The sequence below is a fragment of the Pseudophryne corroboree genome, chromosome 3 (assembly GCF_028390025.1).
Source record: "Pseudophryne corroboree isolate aPseCor3 chromosome 3, aPseCor3.hap2, whole genome shotgun sequence".
Lineage (NCBI taxonomy): Eukaryota > Metazoa > Chordata > Amphibia > Anura > Myobatrachidae > Pseudophryne > Pseudophryne corroboree.
The window spans coordinates 692,122,350-692,142,499 of record NC_086446.1 but is presented as its reverse complement, the minus strand read 5'-3'; positions in this window follow the sequence as shown (position 1 = coordinate 692,142,499).

The window sequence follows — 20,150 nt, the reverse complement described above, 5'->3', positions numbered from 1 at the left end:
TGCAAGCAGGGCCGTATCAAGAGAGGAGGAGGCCTGTGCGCAGGATCCACCTGGGCCCCCACCTTTCTTATCGCAGCGCTGTATACTCTGGGCACTAGAGACCCTAGCGCTGTCCCAGAGTCTAGTGCGCATGCGCAGGTCTCCAGGAAAATGGCGCAGAGGCCATTTTACCAGATATTTTCTTACTGCGCATGCGCAAAATGCCAGGAAGATGGCAACTGCGCCATTTTCCTGGTGAATCCAGCAGTGCTGCTGTTGATTATGCGGGACTCCGGAGGGTAAGTATTGAAAAAAATGAATGGAGGGTGTGCATTGTGGGCCCCCTGCCCTTCCCCCCCCCCTCCCCGCGTGCACCGCACATTATAAATACACCACTGGTTGCAAGCCTACAAACCCTGCAAATGGTAGACTTTTATTTATATAAGAGGTTGGCGGTGTTCCCGTGTTATAAACTCAGAAATACTGTAAACCTTTTTAGTGGGCACAATTAAGTCATACAGGGCCTATTTCAGATGCCCTGTACGCAATTGCAATTATATGCTAATATGGCCAGAAACTAACCTGAGCATAGGGACGCCAACTGCTGTCACATCATTTCCATCCGACGGCATATAATTACTGATATATCGGTACCATCGTCGCAAATCGGGTTATATTGCAGAGTCCAAGAACCTCTGAAGATGCACTGGCTGAGCTACTCTCCCGGGACGCAGAGAGCTTTCCAGTAGCAAGTAAGATCGCAATTGCTCATTTATGCACGCCCAGAAAATGCTGTCTGAATGGCCAAGATACTTGTGCATCTACCCGACCACTCCACATTACCACCCTCCAAATGCGGTCTTCCTGTCACTCATTTTGCGACTAATTCCTCTGTGTAACCGCCATCGCAATTCCATAGCTTTGTGTGTGCACTATGGCTCGGATGCATATGCGCAGTAAGAAAACATTGGCTGATTTGCGACCGAATCTGAATTAGGCCCACAGTGACATGAAAAATAGTAGTTATAAAATGTAACACTTAATAAAACCCCATTTTAAATATTTGGCAGCAATTATGGGTAAAAATAGGTTACAGAGAGGTAACTCATATCAAGATACAATAACATTAATATTAAATTAATAAATCAGCGAAAATGATATGGTGTCAGAAAGATATTACCATCAAAGTTGAATGTGTAAGTTATATCTTTCTAGACAAATATCAGGTTAATGTTTAATAGTTCTATAAATTCTCCTCCAGAACTCGGGAGGCAGTCTGGAGGTTGGGTGGCATGCTTCACATTGGCGCGACTCTCCCAAAGTTTCAAACCAGCGTGTACCCTATGACCTGATCTCATTTATTAATGTAAATATAAAACGTTTTGCTAAAGTATAGACAACTACTGTAGGTTAAGTGAAGTAATGACCCCAATAATCTATCTGGACCAAGTGTATGTTATTTCATTTTTATATGTGTAATAATTTAAACTCCTAGGAGCCCGTAAAACATTAACACTGAAAGAGAACCATGATTTCAGTCAGTGGGACAGATGTACTGTATTAACCTGGAGAAGGCATAAGGAAGTGGTAAACCAGTGATAAGTGCAAGGTGATAAAGGCACCAGCCAATCAGCTCCAATATGTAATACATCTGCCCCAGTGTTTGGTATACACCCAACTGCATGTCCCAAGCCCTCTATCTTCTAGAGCAGCCATTATTATCAACACTTACACCTACTGTACGCCATACTAGGACTAAGAGCATGAGATATGACTGAAATAGGCGCCACCTTGGCATACGTATGGCTTAGCATATAGGGCAACTCTGGCTAAAAGCCCACAAGACAGTTTTCTTCTATTTTTGCGTACACCCAAATAACAGCCATAAATGCCCATTTCACAGACCTAGAGAAACATCTGAGATCCGTCCAAGTCAGAATCACCTGGACATATGTAACAATGTGCATGTTCCCTTACAGTGCATGTCTGGGCAGCTTGCTATGACTCACGAGATGTGGCTGCTTTTGTCATTCAGAATAAGATACCAAGCCCTTGCATACAAGTCATTCTGTATCTACTGTATATTTTAGACCACACCCATAAATACTCTCCTAGTCACTCTCAGGGCCGCTAAGACCTTAGACCAGGGGTGGGCAATTATTTCAGCTGGGGGGCCACTTAACACATTCCATCGAATATTCGAGGGCCACACACAAAATATCCCCTCCCTCCCTGAGCACGCACAGGTACAAGGTATAACAAAAACACACACCGGTGTAGGTGGGTACAGGGGCCCTCATTCCGAGTTGGTCGTTCGCTAGCTAGTTTTAGCAGCCGTGCAAATGCATAGTCGCCGCCCACGGGGGAGTGTATTAAAATAGCATCCTGTGCAGCAGAGCGCCTGCAAACACATTTTGTGCAGAACAAGACCAGCCCTGTAGTTACTTATTCTGTGCGATGTTTGCTGCGACGAGTGACACAGTAATGACGTCAGACACCCGCCCGGCCACGCCTGTGTTTTCCCAAACACTCGCAGAAAACGGTCAGTTGCCACCAAGAAACTTCCACTTCCTGTCAATCTTCTTGCGTCCGCCAGTGCGACTGAAAGCGTCGCTAGATCCTGTGCAAAAACACGCCGGCCATTGTACCCGTACGATACGACGCGAATGCGCATTGCGGTGCATGCACAGTTTAGCCCCGTTTTGCCTTGATCGCTGCGCTGCGAAAATCCGTAACTCGGACCCCCAGGGGTGTGTCACAAAGCGTCAGGGGGTGTTCACTGTCAAAAACGTCAGGAAGGTAGGGGTACAGGGTGCCATATACACTGAGGTAGGGGTACAGGGTGTCATATATATATAGAGGCAGGGGGTACTGGGTATCAAACACGGGGGGGGGGGTACAAGGTGTGGAACACATACACAGGGGTAGGAGGGTACTGGGACACACACCAGGGGTGAGGGTGGTAGTGGGGGTCACTCACACAGAGGTATTAGGTACAGTGAGTCACACACACGGGGGGGGGGTTAGGGGGGTACAGGGCTCCCAGGGTGCTCACCTCTCTCTGCACCAATCCACTGAGTTGCAGGACGTCACATGCGGTAACCAGGTACAGGCCAGAAGATCAAGTGCTGTGCAGTCCATGGAGCCGCATCGCCAGTAATTTTGGGTGTGATGCGGAACAGTGACTGGGAGGCCAAGCTCTGCTTCCTCCTCCCTGAAGGAGGGAGGGTGTGGGGGACGCTGCCGCTGTTCCTCCATGATGCTCCATGATGCAGAGCCGGCCGAGATGGTTAGCCAGGGAGCAGGAGACAGCCGGGCGTCCAGCTGCCCAGATGATCTGCTGGCCGCATCCGCTTCTGCCCCTGCTTTGGCTCTGCCCCCGCACCGCCCAGCGCCTGACGTCGGAAAGGAAATCCCGGTCAGCAGCCCCTGTGACGGGACCGGGATTTCCTCAGTGGCGCCGCGTCTTTGAGCTGCTGTAGCGCAATGACCAGCGGCTCAGCTAGTCGGGCCGCTTGTCATTGCGCACTGCTGGGGGACAGCGGGCCAGGCAGGTTCGGTTCGCGGGCCGCATGTTGCCCACCCCTACCTTAGACGAACCCTTTGTTGTATACATTACTATGTGCTCCCTGCAGATCAGGAACCAGCTGCACAATCAGTATCATGCAATAAGGGGTAATAGTGGCCTATTTTAAATTGATTTAGGGATCCACAGACAGATAACTATACATTTACAGAAAGGTAAGAAGAGTCTGCTTGCTGCCTAGAAGAAGAAAGACTGTTACACAATTTATAAACAAAACATAACTACAAATAAATATTAGAGGCTGGAACATACAGTATATTTCCATGCATATAAAGAACATCATACAAACTGCTGTCTGACATTACTGCATACAGGAGAGAGGCTCAGTCATATCTTGGACTTGGTGTCTCAGTCTGATCAATGAGAAACCCTGTGGAGCAGGGATCAAAGTATCACCAGCATCAGAGCTGTCACACCTCATTAACTCCAAACAGTCACCTTTACAAAAAACATAGTATTCCAAAGTGGAGTCATTGTAATGCATCAGGTATCTGAGTATCACAAAAGGATCCAGGTAACTGTAAATAGAAGGTGAAACTAGATCTGAGTGCACCATCATTATGGCCTTCCTATGGCTCCTTGCCACAGAGATAGCAAGTGCAAAGTATACATTTGTAGGTTTGAAGGCCTTGAAGCTGTCCTATTAGAGTCTTTGGGGAAGATGTACTAAGCCTGAAAAGTGATAAATATCACTGTGATAAAGCACCAGCCAATCGGCTAACTGTCATGTTACAGGCTGTGTTTGAAAAATTACAGTTAGGAGCCGATTGGCTGGTACTTTATCACTGTGATATTTATCATTTTTCAGGTTTAGTACATCTGGCCCTATATATCAATTTTATTATTAAATGTTTGTGTATATGGTTATTTTAGTGTATGTATTATGTGTAATGTGTTTTTATTAAATATTAAATTTTATTTTTAATGAAAATACCTTCACGGACAGCGCTCATTCCTTTCCTTACATTTTTTAATTATCTTTGAGGTACAGCTCCTCAAAATATTTGTAGCTGCAGTCTCTGTGGGTATTCCTTTGAATTTTAGAATCACTCTTGTTCATGTCCAGTATCATACAGTTAGCACACTAGCGCCTACTCCATTTGTTGTTTAGAAACAGCCCAGTGGTGCACCCAGGGGGGGTTTCCAGGCACCCAGAAACCCCCCTCCACCAAAAAAAAATAATATATACATATATATATATTTTTTTTTTAGCTGCATGAGTATTATTAATGGCTGTCTAGCGTCCTCTGCAGCCTGCTGTCTTCCTGGTGGCACTTGTAAGTGCCTAATAAAAGTTGACTTTATTTTAATTATAGTACATATATATCCATGTGCATACATATATACACATGTATATACATACATATAAACACACACACACATATGATATATATACATGAGTATATACGTGTACTGTGTGTGTGTGTGTATATATATATATATATATATATATATATATATATATATATAGTCAGGGAAAAGACGGCGTCACTCCAGGTCTTGTGCAAGCAACAAGAGTGTAATTGCAATAAATAAATCACATAGATGCTCCAATGTTTCGGGGCCCGTAGCCCCTTTGTCAAGGTATCATCACACCTTGACAAAGGGGCTACGGGCCCCGAAACGTTGGAGCATCTATGTGATTTATTTATTGCAATTACACTCTTATTGCTTGCACAAGACCTGGAGTGACGCCGTCTTTTCCCTGACTATGAAAAGTTTACTACGGAGGGCACCCAGGCAATTATGAAAGGGAGGACCAGTAGTGCCGGGCACCACAACTAGTATATATATATATATATATATATATATATATGTATGCATGTTTAATATGCTATGTATATATGTATGTATATATATATATATATATATATATATATATATGTTTGTGTGTGTATAACGGTATATATATATATATATATGTGTGTAGATAGATAGATAGATAGATAGATAGATAGATAGATAGATAGATATACAGACACACTAGTTTTACGGACCCAGCATATACTGAGTCACCTCAGTCCCCACCCCCGTGCTTGGCTCCACCCAGTTCTGGAAACCCCCCCATGCAAATCCTGCGTTTGCCACTGCAGCCCGGTGTCAGAGATTCAGGTATCTGCCTCATACATGCTTACCCATGACTCTGAGACAGCCTTGAAGGAATGTGAAAGGATCATGGTGTTATAGCCAAGAAGAGAAACATACAAGGTTTCTCTGACTGCCTGGCATGCATTCAAATATTCTGGTTCAATATTTGTTTTTCATTAATGACAATGCTCTAACTGTGAGGAACAGCAGACTAAAAATAAACTGATCAGTTATTATTAGTTGCAAAGATTATAGATCAATTATCGTAGCCTGACAGGGAGAACCATAACATCAGGCATATAGCCTAGGCCAGAGGTTCCCAAACTGTGTGCCGTGGCTCCCTGGGGTGCCTCGGGACACTTGCAGGGGTGCCCTGGGTTGGTGGTCCAGGACCAATTCAACTTATTCATGGTCAATATAATAGGCAAAACCAGTGCTGGTGGCTGTCAGTCATAAAATATGTGGCCAAACAGAAGCAAATCTTGTCCCTCACCACACAACTGACCCTAAGGATGACATATAAACTAGAGATGAGCGGGTTCGGTTCCTCGGAATCCGAACCCGCCCGAACTTCATTTTTTTTTTACACGGGGCCGAGCGACTCGGATCTTCCCGCCTTGCTCGGTTAACCCGAGCGCGCCCGAACGTCATCATCCCGCTGTCGGATTCTCGCGAGGCTCGGATTCTATCGCGAGACTCGGATTCTATATAAGGAGCCGCGCGTCGCCGCCATTTTCACACGTGCATTGAGATTCATAGGGAGAGGACGTGGCTGGCGTCCTCTCCGTTTATAGAGAAGAGAGTGAGACTAGAGTAGAGAGAGACACAGTAGTAATTTTGGGGAGCATTAGGAGGAGTACTACTACTTGCTGAAGTGATAGATAGATAGTGTGACTGTATAATGTATATCTGACTTGTGGGGGAGACACTGACAGTGGGGAGCAGTTAGAGTCTGAGAGCAGGACTCAGGAGTACATATAACGTACAGTGCACACTTTTGCTGCCAGAGTGCCACACTGCCATTGTGACCACACTGACCACCAGTATAATATATATTGTGATTGTCTGCTTAGGAGTACTACTTGCAAGTTGCTGATAGTGTGACCAGTGACCTGACCACCAGTTTAATAATCACCACCAGTTTAATATATATATATATAATAGTATATAATATATATATAATATTGTATACCACCTACCCGTTTTTTTTTTTCTTTCTTTCTTCTTCTTTATACATACTACTATAGTCGCTTACTGTAGCAGTCTGCGGTGCTGCTGAGCTGACAGTGTCCAGCAGGTCCGTCATCAGTCATTACATAATAAATATATATATCTGTCCGGCTGCAGTACTAGTGATATTATATATATATATATATTGATTTCATCTCATTATCATCCAGTCTATATTAGCAGCAGACACAGTACGGTAGTCCACGGCTGTAGCTACCTCTGTGTCGGCAGTCGCTCGTCCATCCATAATTGTATACCACCTACCCGTGGTTTTTTTTTTTCTTTCTTCTTTATACATACTACTATAGTAGCTTACTGTAGCAGTCTGCGGTGCTGCTGAGCTGACAGTGTCCAGCAGGTCCGTCATCAGTCATTACATAATAAATATATCTACCTGTCCGGCTGCAGTACTAGTGTGATATTATATATATATATATATATATATATATATTGATTTCATCTCATTATCATCCAGTCTATATTAGCAGCAGACACAGTACGGTAGTCCACGGCTGTAGCTACCTCTGTGTCGGCAGTCGCTCGTCCATCCATAATTGTATACCACCTACCCGTGGTTTTTTTTTTTCTTTCTTCTTTATACATACTACTATAGTAGCTTACTGTAGCAGTCTGCGGTGCTGCTGAGCTGACAGTGTCCAGCAGGTCCGTCATCAGTCATTACATAATAAATATATCTACCTGTCCGGCTGCAGTACTAGTGTGATATTATATATATATATATTGATTTCATCTCATTATCATCCAGTCTATATTAGCAGCAGACACAGTACGGTAGTCCACGGCTGTAGCTACCTCTGTGTCGGCAGTCGCTCGTCCATCCATAATTGTATACCACCTACCCGTGGTTTTTTTTTTCTTCTTTATACATACTACTATAGTAGCTTACTGTAGCAGTCTGCGGTGCTGCTGAGCTGACAGTGTCCAGCAGGTCCGTCATCAGTCATTACATAATAAATATATCTACCTGTCCGGCTGCAGTACTAGTGATATTATATATATATATATTGATTTCATCTCATTATCATCCAGTCTATATTAGCAGCAGACACAGTACGGTAGTCCACGGCTGTAGCTACCTCTGTGTCGGCAGTCGCTCGTCCATCCATAAGTATACTAGTATCCATCCATCTCCATTGTTTACCTGAGGTGCCTTTTAGTTGTGCCTATTAAAATATGGAGAACAAAAATGTTGAGGTTCCAAAATTAGGGAAAGATCAAGATCCACTTCCACCTCGTGCTGAAGCTGCTGCCACTAGTCATGGCCGAGACGATGAAATGCCAGCAACGTCGTCTGCCAAGGCCGATGCCCAATGTCATAGTACAGAGCATGTAAAATCCAAAACACCAAATATCAGTAAAAAAAGGACTCCAAAATCTAAAATAAAATTGTCGGAGGAGAAGCGTAAACTTGCCAATATGCCATTTACCACACGGAGTGGCAAGGAACGGCTGAGGCCCTGGCCTATGTTCATGGCTAGTGGTTCAGCTTCACATGAGGATGGAAGCACTCAGCCTCTCGCTAGAAAAATGAAAAGACTCAAGCTGGCAAAAGCACCGCAAAGAACTGTGCGTTCTTCGAAATCCCAAATCCACAAGGAGAGTCCAATTGTGTCGGTTGCGATGCCTGACCTTCCCAACACTGGACGTGAAGAGCATGCGCCTTCCACCATTTGCACGCCCCCTGCAAGTGCTGGAAGGAGCACCCGCAGTCCAGTTCCTGATAGTCAGATTGAAGATGTCAGTGTTGAAGTACACCAGGATGAGGAGGATATGGGTGTTGCTGGCGCTGGGGAGGAAATTGACAAGGAGGATTCTGATGGTGAGGTGGTTTGTTTAAGTCAGGCACCCGGGGAGACACCTGTTGTCCGTGGGAGGAATATGGCCGTTGACATGCCTGGTGAAAATACCAAAAAAATCAGCTCTTCGGTGTGGAAGTATTTCAACAGAAATGCGGACAACATTTGTCAAGCCGTGTGTTGCCTTTGTCAAGCTGTAATAAGTAGGGGTAAGGACGTTAACCACCTCGGAACATCCTCCCTTATACGTCACCTGCAGCGCATTCATAATAAGTCAGTGACAAGTTCAAAAACTTTGGGCGACAGCGGAAGCAGTCCACTGACCAGTAAATCCCTTCCTCTTGTAACCAAGCTCACGCAAACCACCCCACCAACTCCCTCAGTGTCAATTTCCTCCTTCCCCAGGAATGCCAATAGTCCTGCAGGCCATATCACTGGCAATTCTGACGATTCCTCTCCTGCCTGGGATTCCTCCGATGCATCCTTGCGTGTAACGCCTACTGCTGCTGGCGCTGCTGTTGTTGCTGCTGGTCATCCCAGAGGGGAAATTGTAAGACCACTTTTACTACTTCCACCAAGCAATTGACTGTCCAACAGTCCTTTGCGAGGAAGATGAAATATCACAGCAGTCATCCTGCTGCAAAGCGGATAACTGAGGCCTTGGCATCCTGGGTGGTGAGAAACGTGGTTCCGGTATCCATCATTACTGCAGAGCCAACTAGAGACTTGTTGGAGGTACTGTGTCCCCGGTACCAAATACCATCTAGGTTCCATTTCTCTAGGCAGGCGATACCGAAAATGTACACAGACCTCAGAAAAAGAGTCACCAGTGTCCTAAAAAATGCAGCTGTACCCAATGTCCACTTAACCACGGACATGTGGACAAGTGGAGCAGGGCAGGGTCAGGACTATATGACTGTGACAGCCCACTGGGTAGATGTATGGACTCCCGCCGCAAGAACAGCAGCGGCGGCACCAGTAGCAGCATCTCGCAAACGCCAACTCTTTCCTAGGCAGGCTACGCTTTGTATCACCGGTTTCCAGAATACGCACACAGCTGAAAACCTCTTACGGCAACTGAGGAAGATCATCGCGGAATGGCTTACCCCAATTGGACTCTCCTGTGGATTTGTGGCATCGGACAACGCCAGCAATATTGTGTGTGCATTAAATCTGGGCAAATTCCAGCACGTCCCATGTTTTGCACATACCTTGAATTTGGTGGTGCAGAATTTTTTAAAAAACGACAGGGGCGTGCAAGAGATGCTGTCGGTGGCCAGAAGAATTGCGGGACACTTTCGGCGTACAGGCACCACGTACAGAAGACTGGAGCAACACCAAAAACGCCTGAACCTGCCCTGCCATCATCTGAAGCAAGAAGTGGTAACGAGGTGGAATTCAACCCTATATATGCTTCAGAGGTTGGAGGAGCAGCAAAAGGCCATTCAAGCCTATACAATTCAGCACGATATAGGAGGTGGAATGCACCTGTCTCAAGCGCAGTGGAGAATGATTTCAACGTTGTGCAAGGTTCTGCTGCCCTTTGAACTTGCCACACGTGAAGTCAGTTCAGACACTGCCAGCCTGAGTCAGGTCATTCCCCTCATCAGGCTTTTGCAGAAGAAGCTGGAGACATTGAAGGAGGAGCTAACACGGAGCGATTCCGCTAGGCATGTGGGACTTGTGGATGGAGCCCTTAATTCGCTTAACAAGGATTCACGGGTGGTCAATCTGTTGAAATCAGAGCACTACATTTTGGCCACCGTGCTCGATCCTAGATTTAAAACCTACCTTGGATCTCTCTTTCCGGCAGACACAAGTCTGCTGGGGTTCAAAGACCTGCTGGTGAGAAAATTGTCAAGTCAAGCGGAACGCGACCTGTCAACATCTCCTCCTTCACATTCTCCCGCAACTGGGGGTGCGAGGAAAAGGCTCAGAATTCCGAGCCCACCCGCTGGCGGTGATGCAGGGCAGTCTGGAGCGACTGCTGATGCTGACATCTGGTCCGGACTGAAGGACCTGTCAACGATTACGGACATGTCGTCTACTGTCACTGCATATGATTCTCTCCCCATTGAAAGAATGGTGGAGGATTATATGAGTGACCGCATCCAAGTAGGCACGTCACACAGTCCGTACTTATACTGGCAGGAAAAAGAGGCAATTTGGAGGCCCTTGCACAAACTGGCTTTATTCTACCTAAGTTGCCCTCCCACAAGTGTGTACTCCGAAAGAGTGTTTAGTGCCGCCGCTCACCTTGTCAGCAATCGGCGTACGAGGTTACTTCCAGAAAATGTGGAGAAGATGATGTTCATTAAAATGAATTATAATCAATTCCTCCGTGGAGACATTGACCAGCAGCAATTGCCTCCACAAAGTACACAGGGAGCTGAGATGGTGGATTCCAGTGGGGACGAATTGATAATCTGTGAGGAGGGGGATGTACACGGTGATATATCGGAGGATGATGATGAGGTGGACATCTTGCCTCTGTAGAGCCAGTTTGTGCAAGGAGAGATTAATTGCTTCTTTTTTGGTGGGGGTCCAAACCAACCCGTCATTTCAGTCACAGTCGTGTGGCAGACCCTGTCACTGAAATGATGGGTTGGTTAAAGTGTGCATGTCCTGTTTATACAAGATAAGGGTGGGTGGGAGGGCCCAAGGACAATTCCATCTTGCACCTCTTTTTTCTTTAATTTTTCTTTGCGTCATGTGCTGTTTGGGGAGTGTTTTTTGGAAGGGCCATTCTGCGTGACACTGCAGTGCCACTCCTAGATGGGCCAGGTGTTTGTGTCGGCCACTAGGGTCGCTTATCTTACTCACACAGCTACCTCATTGCGCCTCTTTTTTTCTTTGCGTCATGTGCTGTTTGGGGAGTGTTTTTTGGAAGGGCCATCCTGCGTGACACTGCAGTGCCACTCCTAGATGGGCCCGGTGTTTGTGTCGGCCACTAGGGTCGCTTATCTTACTCACACAGCTACCTCATTGCGCCTCTTTTTTTCTTTGCGTCATGTGCTGTTTGGGGAGTGTTTTTTGGAAGGGCCATCCTGCGTGACACTGCAGTGCCACTCCTAGATGGGCCAGGTGTTTGTGTCGGCCACTAGGGTCGCTTAGCTTACTCACACAGCTACCTCATTGCGCCTCTTTTTTTCTTTGCATCATGTGCTGTTTGGGGAGTGTTTTTTGGAAGGGCCATCCTGCGTGACACTGCAGTGCCACTCCTAGATGGGCCCGGTGTTTGTGTCGGCCACTAGGGTCGCTTAGCTTAGTCATCCAGCGACCTCGGTGCAAATTTTAGGACTAAAAATAATATTGTGAGGTATTCAGAATAGACTGAAAATGAGTGGAAATTATGGTTTTTGAGGTTAATAATACTTTGGGATCAAAATGACCCCCAAATTCTATGATTTAAGCTGTTTTTTAGTGTTTTTTTTTTAAAAAACACCCGAATCCAAAACACACCCGAATCCGACAAAAAAAATTCGGTGAGGTTTTGCCAAAACGCGGTCGAACCCAAAACACGGCCGCGGAACCGAACCCAAAACCAAAACACAAAACCCGAAAAATTTCAAGTGCACATCTCTAATATAAACGCGATCTACTTAATGTAATATTTCTTTCTAAATTTCTCAATAAGAAATTTTTGGCATAGGAGTGCCGTGAAACTATACTATAGGGCGCCGTGATTCAAAAAAGCTTGGAAACCACTGGCCTAGGCTACTGCTTATTATGTATTACCAGTTATTTATATAGTGCACACATATTCTGCAGCAGTTTACAGAGAATATTTGGCCATTCACATCAGTCCCTGCCAAAGTGGAGCTTACAATCTATGGGAGTCATTCCGAGTTGATCACTCGCTAGCGACTTTTTGCAGCCGTGCAAACGCATAGTAGCAGCCCACGGGGGAGTGTATACTTGCTGTTCAAGGGTGTGATTGCATGTGTAGCCGAGCGGTACAAAAATAGTTTGTGCAGTTTCTGAGTAGCTCTGAACTTACTCAGCCGCTGCGATCACTTCAGCCTGTCCGGTCCCGGAATGGACATCAGACACACGTCCTGCAAACACTTGGACACGCCTGCGTTTTTCCAAACACTCCCTGAAAACGGTCAGTTGACACCCACAAACGCCCTCTTCCTGACAATCTCCTTGCGATCGGCTGTGCGAATGGATTCTTCGTTAAATCCATCGCACAGCAATGATCCGCTTTGTACCCGTATGATGCACCTGTGCATTGCGGTGCATACGCATGCGCAGTAGTGACCTGATTGCTGCGCTGCAAAAAACGGCAGCGTGTGATCAGGTCAGAATGACCCCCTATATTCCTTACCACATGTACACACACATTCATGTTAAGGTTAATTTGTTTTGGGAGCCAATAAGTCTACCAGTATATTTTTGGATTGTGGGAGGAAAATGGAGTACCTGGAGGAAACCCACACAAGCACAGGGAGAATATACAAACTCCACACAGTTAGGGCCATGGTGGGAATCGAACCCATGACCTCAGTGCTGTTAGGCAATAATGTTAACCATTACACTGTCCATCCCAGTTGTACTGAGAGGTCTCAATTACTTCAATTCAATGTAATGTGTTCTTTTTGGGACAGAGAGGTGATGCGGCCCCAAACCAGTATGTTGCCTAGGGCCCCATGTGGTATTAATCAGGCTCTGATGGCATGTGGTGCTTGATATGGAACCCTACTACATTAGACATGACCTCCCTTATTTAAGGATATGTACTACAGATGGCATAAATGGTGTCACATATCCTCCCATTTAATTTATTTATTTATTAGCAGTTTCTTATATAGCGCAGCATATTTAGTTGCGCTTTACAATTAGAACAACAGTTATAGAACAAAACTGGGCAAAGACAGACAGAGGTAGGAAGGCCCTGCTCGCAAGCTTACAATCTATAGGGAAATAGGCATTGATACACAAGGATAGATGCTACCCGTTACATAATGGTTCCCCAGATTGCTAGGTTCTTAATGGGTTGTATGATATGATCACCCAGCAATGTTGGAAGACAAAATGTGAGTTTATGTGGACTGTACAGAGGGGATGTAACTTGATAGGGAAGCTGTTAAGGTTATGTGTGTGGGTCTGAAATTTGGTAGGCTTGTCTGAAGAGATGAGTTTTCAGGGAACGTTTAAAGGTTTGGAGACTAGAGGAGAGTCTTATTGTGCGTGGGAGTGCATTCCACAGAGTGGGTGAAGCCCGGGTAAAGTCCTGTAATTTTGAGTGGGAACAGGTAATACATGTGGATGAGAGACGCAGATCTTGTGCAGAGCGGAGAGGTCTGGTAGGGAGATATTTTGAGATGAGTGAGGAGGAGATGTATGATGGTGCAGTTTGGTTAATAGCCTTGTATGTTAGTAAAAGTATTTTATATTTGACACGGTAGAATACCGGTAACCAATGGAGGGACTGACAGAGCAGATCAGCAGAAGAAGAACGTCTGGCGAGGAAGATTAGCCTCGCAGCTGCATTTAAAATGGATTGAAGTGGTGAGAGCCTATGTTTGGGAAGACCAGTAAGGAGACTATTACAATAATCAATGCCGGAGATGATGAGCGCACGGATTAGAGTTTTTGCAGTGTCTTGTGTAAGATAAGGGCGTATTTTGGATATGTTTTTAAGGTGCATGTAACATGATTTAGAGACAGATTGAATGTGTGGAACAAAGGACAGTCCAGAGTCAAGGGTGACACCTAGGCAACGAGCTTGTGGGGTAGGGTGGATAGTTGCATTGTCAACAGTTATAGAGACATCAGGTTGGTAACTACTCTTAGCTGGTGGGAAAATAATTAATTCTGTTTTGGAAATCTTGAGTTTGAGGTGGCGAGAGGACATCCAAGATGAAATGGCAGACAGACATCCAGTGACACGAGCCAATACAGATGGTGACAAATCTGGGGAGGATAGGTAGATTTGAGTATCATCAGCGTACAAATGATACTGAAATCCGAAGGAGCTGATTAGTTTACCAAGAGAGGAGGTATAGATTGAGAAAAGCAGAGGACCTAAGACTGAGCCTTGCGGTACTCCAACTGATAGAGGTAGAGAAGAGGAGGTAGAATCAGAAAAGTGAACACTGAAAGAGCGATTAGATAGGTAGGATGAGAACCAAGTAAGGGCTGTGTCCTGAAGACCTAGGGATTGTAGTGTTTGTATGAGAAGAGAGTGGTCAACAGTGTCAAAAGCAGCAGAGAGATTTAGAAGAATAAGTAGTGTGTAATGGCCTTTTGATCTAGCAGTGACTAGATCATTCACTACTTTGGTCAGTGCCGTCTCTGTGGAGTGTTGGGCATGAAAGCCTGACTGAAGTGGGTCCAATAAGTTGTGGGAGTTAAGAAAGTGTGTAAGGCGAGTGTAGGCAAGTCTCTCAAGTAGCTTGGAGGTGTCACGATCTAGGTAATTCCTTATCAGTATTTACCTTCCAAATGCCTCCTGAGACTGTCCCAGTGTTCCAAGCCTGGATTCCATCTGCACTGTCTGTGTGCAGCACGCTGCATCTCATTGTCTCAAATCTCTTTACTGTGATTCTGGCAGCTTCATGGTTAAAGCTCACATTCAAGGTACAAACAATCTTTCCCTCCAAAAGCTACCATGGGCGCAGCCATGTTTTCCTAATCACATGTTACCTTTCAGCCTATCAGCTGCACTCTGCTCTCAGCCTGATTACACAGCAGCTGCACTCTGGTCTCTGGTTAATCAGCCAGCCAATCCCTGCTTCCCAGAAGGTATAAATATCCTGTTCCTGGGGTTGGAAAGATGTCAGTGCTTCAATTGTCTTCAGTGATTCCTGTGTGCAGTTCTCCCATGGACTTTCTCTGCAGTACAGCCTGACTCCCTGGTGATTACACTCTGCAGTGTAACCCGACACTCCAGTGATTAACCCTCTACTGTCTACCCTGATTCACCTGTGTCTGAACTCCGGCTTCCCAGCAGCCATTCCCAGCTTCTTCTCCAGCGATCCCCAGCATCACTTCATGCCTCACCTGTGCTTCTAAGTACAATAGTGCATTTCTATCTGCGAACCCCAGCTTCACTCAAAGCTTACCAACGATCCCAAAGTAACCATCGGTGTTCCATCATCGATTCCAAGTCACCATCGGTGTTCCGTCATCGATCCCAAGTATTTCTCTGAACTGTGTTTCCTATTACCAGTACCAAGTCATCAGTATTCCTCTGAACTGTGTTTAATAAAACCTTTGAACTTTCCCTTGTTGTCGTGGTCACGCCTTCGGGCATTTGTTCTAAAGGTTCCCTGCATGTCCAAGAACCCTGTACTGCCTCCCAGGTACATATATATACCTCAGCCCCTACAACTGAGGCTTCCCCGTGGTCAGCACCAGCCCTCAGTTGTGACAGTAAGCACTGACCTAATGGATCCGGCCGGAGACCAGGTCCAAGCGACCAGGCCGATGCAAGAACTTGCAGCCTGCCTTGAACGTCAGGAGACTGCACAGGGCCATGTGATCCGCTGTCTCCAGGACCTCTCCTCTCGGCTGGATGGAATACAAGTAACCTTCCGTGGTTCAGGGGCGTCCAGTGTGCCGACTGCAGTACCTTTGGTGGTATCCCCACCCACCATTCCTGTTTCTGCTCCTTGTCTCCATTTACCGACACCTGCCAAGTTTGATGGTTCCCCAAAAGCCTGTCGGGGTTTCCTAAATCAGTGTGAGATATATTTTGAGTTACAGCCTGGCAGTTTCCCAACTGACCGCACCAAGGTTGCTTACGTCATCTCCCTCCTCAGTGGCTCCGCCCTCGATTGGGTATCACCTCTATTGGAGAAGTCTGATGCCCTGCTCTCTTCATATGCAGATTTCATGGCAACCTTCAGGCGCAACTTTGATGAACCAGGTCGTGTGACCTCTGCCTCCTCTGATATCCTCTGGCTACGTCAGGGGACACGAACAGTCGGTAAATTTCTGGTACAATACCAGATCCTAGCATCCGAACTTTCCTTGAATGATGATGCTCTTTACTCAGCCCAAGAAGGGGCGTCTGTGTCTACAGCCCAAGAGGGGCATCTGTGTCTACAGCCCAAGGAGGGGCATCTGTGTCTACAGCCCTAGGAGGGGTATCCAATGTTCAAGCTCTAGTAGGGGCATATGAGTCTTCTCAAAAAGGAGTTTCTGATCTGTCAACCCCAGGAGGGGTGCTGGAGAAAACAACCCTGAGAGAGGTGTCTGATTCATCAACCCCAGGAGGGGGTCACCAAAGTTTCAGTCACAAGGGAAGTATCCAGAGCCAAGTTCCCAGATGGAAATTTTTGTGCTACAGATGCAGTTATGAACTCCTGTTTGCCGTCTTCAGAGAGCACCACCCTGTTGGCATCCGGCATGGACCAGGTCCAGGATAGTCTAACTGAACACTCGGATACCACTCATTCCGGTTCTAACCGGATTCTGACTCCTTCAGTTCCAGCTGATTCAACTGTCTTTAGACTCAATCCGGTTCCATCCGTCTGTCTGAAGATTCCTTCGGTTCCAGCTGATTCCGATATCTCTGGACCCAATCCGGTTCCATCCGTAGGTCCAAAGACTCCTTCAGTTCCAGCTGATTCAACCGTCAATCCGAAGACTCCTCTGGTCCCAGCCGGTTCAAGCTTTTCTGGACCCAATCCGGTCCCATCCGTCTGTCCGGATCAGCCTCCTTCGGTTCCAGCCGATTCCAATACCTTCGGATCTAATCCGGTCCTATCCGTCGGTCTAAAGTCTCCGCCGGTCTCAACCGGTTCAAGGTTGTCTGGACTTAATTTGGTCTCGTCCATAGATCCGGTACAGTCTCCTCTGGTCCCAGCCAGTTCAAGTTCATCAGGATTCAATCTAGATCCTTCCATTTGTTCAGGTAAAGAACTTATAAGAAGTGTCCTGGGGCCACTCCTAAAGGAGGGGTTGCTGTCACGATCTAGGTAATTCCTTATCAGTATTTACCTTCCAAATGCCTCCTGAGACTGTCCCAGTGTTCCAAGCCTGGATTCCATCTGCACTGTCTGTGTGCAGCACGCTGCATCTCATTGTCTCAAATCTCTTTACTGTGATTCTGGCAGCTTCATGGTTAAAGCTCACATTCAAGGTACAAACAATCTTTCCCTCCAAAAGCTACCATGGGCGCAGCCATGTTTTCCTAATCACATGTTACCTTTCAGCCTATCAGCTGCACTCTGCTCTCAGCCTGATTACACAGCAGCTGCACTCTGGTCTCTGGTTAATCAGCCAGCCAATCCCTGCTTCCCAGAAGGTATAAATATCCTGTTCCTGGGGTGGAAAGATGTCAGTGCTTCAATTGTTTTCAATGATTCCAGTGTGCAGTTCTCCCATGGACTTTCTCTGCAGTACAGCCTGACTCCCTGGTGATTACACTCTGCAGTGTAACCCGACACTCCAGTGATTAACCCTCTACTGTCTACCCTGATTCACCTGTGTCTGAACTCCGGCTTCCCAGCAGCCATTCCCAGCTTCTTCTCCAGCGATCCCCAGCATCACTTCATGCCTCACCTGTGCTTCTAAGTACAATAGTGCATTTCTATCTGCGAACCCCAGCTTCACTCAAAGCTTACCAACGATCCCAAAGTAACCATCGGTGTTCCGTCATCGATTCCAAGTCACCATCGGTGTTCCGTCATCGATCCCAAGTATTTCTCTGAACTGTGTTTCCTATTACCAGTACCAAGTCATCAGTATTCCTCTGAACTGTGTTTAATAAAACCTTTGAACTTTCCCTTGTTGTCGTGGTCACACCTTCGGGCATTTGTTCTAAAGGTTCCCTGCATGTCCAAGAACCCTGTACTGCCTCCCAGGTACATATATATACCTCAGCCCCTACAGCTGAGGCTTCCCCCTGGTCAGCACCAGCCCTCAGTTGTGACAGGAGCGACTGGGTAGCTAAGAAATGGGACGGTAGTTAGAGAGTGTGTTTGGATCAGAGTTGTGTTTTTTTAGAATGGGAGTAATCACTGCATGTTTAGACAGAGAGGGAAAGATACCAGTAGAGAGAGAGAGATTACAGATTTTAGTTAAGGTTGGGATAAGCACAGGAGACAAAGTTTTACTGACCTGTGAGGGTATAGGATTTAAGGGTTCCAATGTGTAGGTCAACAGTCATAGGCTGACTACATATGGTCAATATGCATGAGATCAACACAGTCAAAAGGTAGACAGTGCTTAAGGTCAACAGGTACAAAAGGTTGACATGACAATGGTTGACCCAAAAATGGTTGACAAGATTTTTTTTTTTATTTTTTTTTTTGGGGGGGGGATTCATGTTTTGCCAAATTCTACTTGATTTACTATCCATGTGGACTATAATTGGGAAGCCACCTTGCCCGAACTGTGGTTATTGAAGCGAGCCACTGATTGTGCTTAGATATGGTTAAACATACAAAATGACACCAAAAAACTTTTTTGTTTTGACCATGTCGACTTTTTGACCGTTGACATTTTGTAACTATTGACCTTACCCACTGTCTACCTTTACCTGTTGACTTTTTGACCCTGTCAACCTAATGCATTTCGACCATTTGGGGTTGACCTATGACTAGCTAGACAGTGTAGATCTTCTATACCACACCCTCCATTATAAACTATGTAATAGATCATCTGCTGAGTATGACATTGCACTGGTACTTACTGAGACTGAGGACATCTGCTGGACAATGCTGGTCATTCCGAGTTGATCGCTAGCTGCATTCGTTCGCTGTGCAGCGATGATGTCAAAAAACGTCACTTCTGCGCAATGCGCATGCGCAATGTACTATTACAACGAACAATGTAGTTTCACACAGGGTCCAGCAAAGCATTGCAGTCGCACTGCTGGGTGCAGAGTGATTGACATGAAGAGGGCGTTTCTGGGTGTCAACTGACCGTTTTCAGGGAGTGTTCGGAAAAACGCAGGCGTGCCAGCAAAAACGCAGGCGTGGCTGGGCGAACGCAGGGTGTGTATGTGACGTCAAAACAGGAACTGAACAGTCTGAAGTGATCGCAAGCGCTCAGTAGGTCTGAAGCTACTCTGAAACTGCACAAAAAAACTTTGTAGCCGCTCTGCGATCCTTTCATTCGCACTTCTGCTAAGCTAAAATATACTCCCAGTGGGAGGCGGCATAGCGTTTGCACGGCTGCTAAAAACTGCCAGCGAGCGATCAACTCGGAATGACCACCTATGTCTGTAAAAATGTCTGAGAGACACACGAGGGTGGGATCTACAAGCTAAAATGCAGTTCATAGTTAAGTGCTATGATCACCCAGTCATTTTTAGCCTGGCATCTGTTCTTCCAGGAACAAAGGGAGAGGAAGAAACAGCATCTTGGTTTGTTTTTAGAAAAAATGGCCTAACTATAATATAGAACTTACATTAAAGATTGAAGGGGAGATGTATCAATCCTTGGGGAGAGATAAAGTGGAGAAGTTACCCATAGCAATGAATCAGTGTCTAG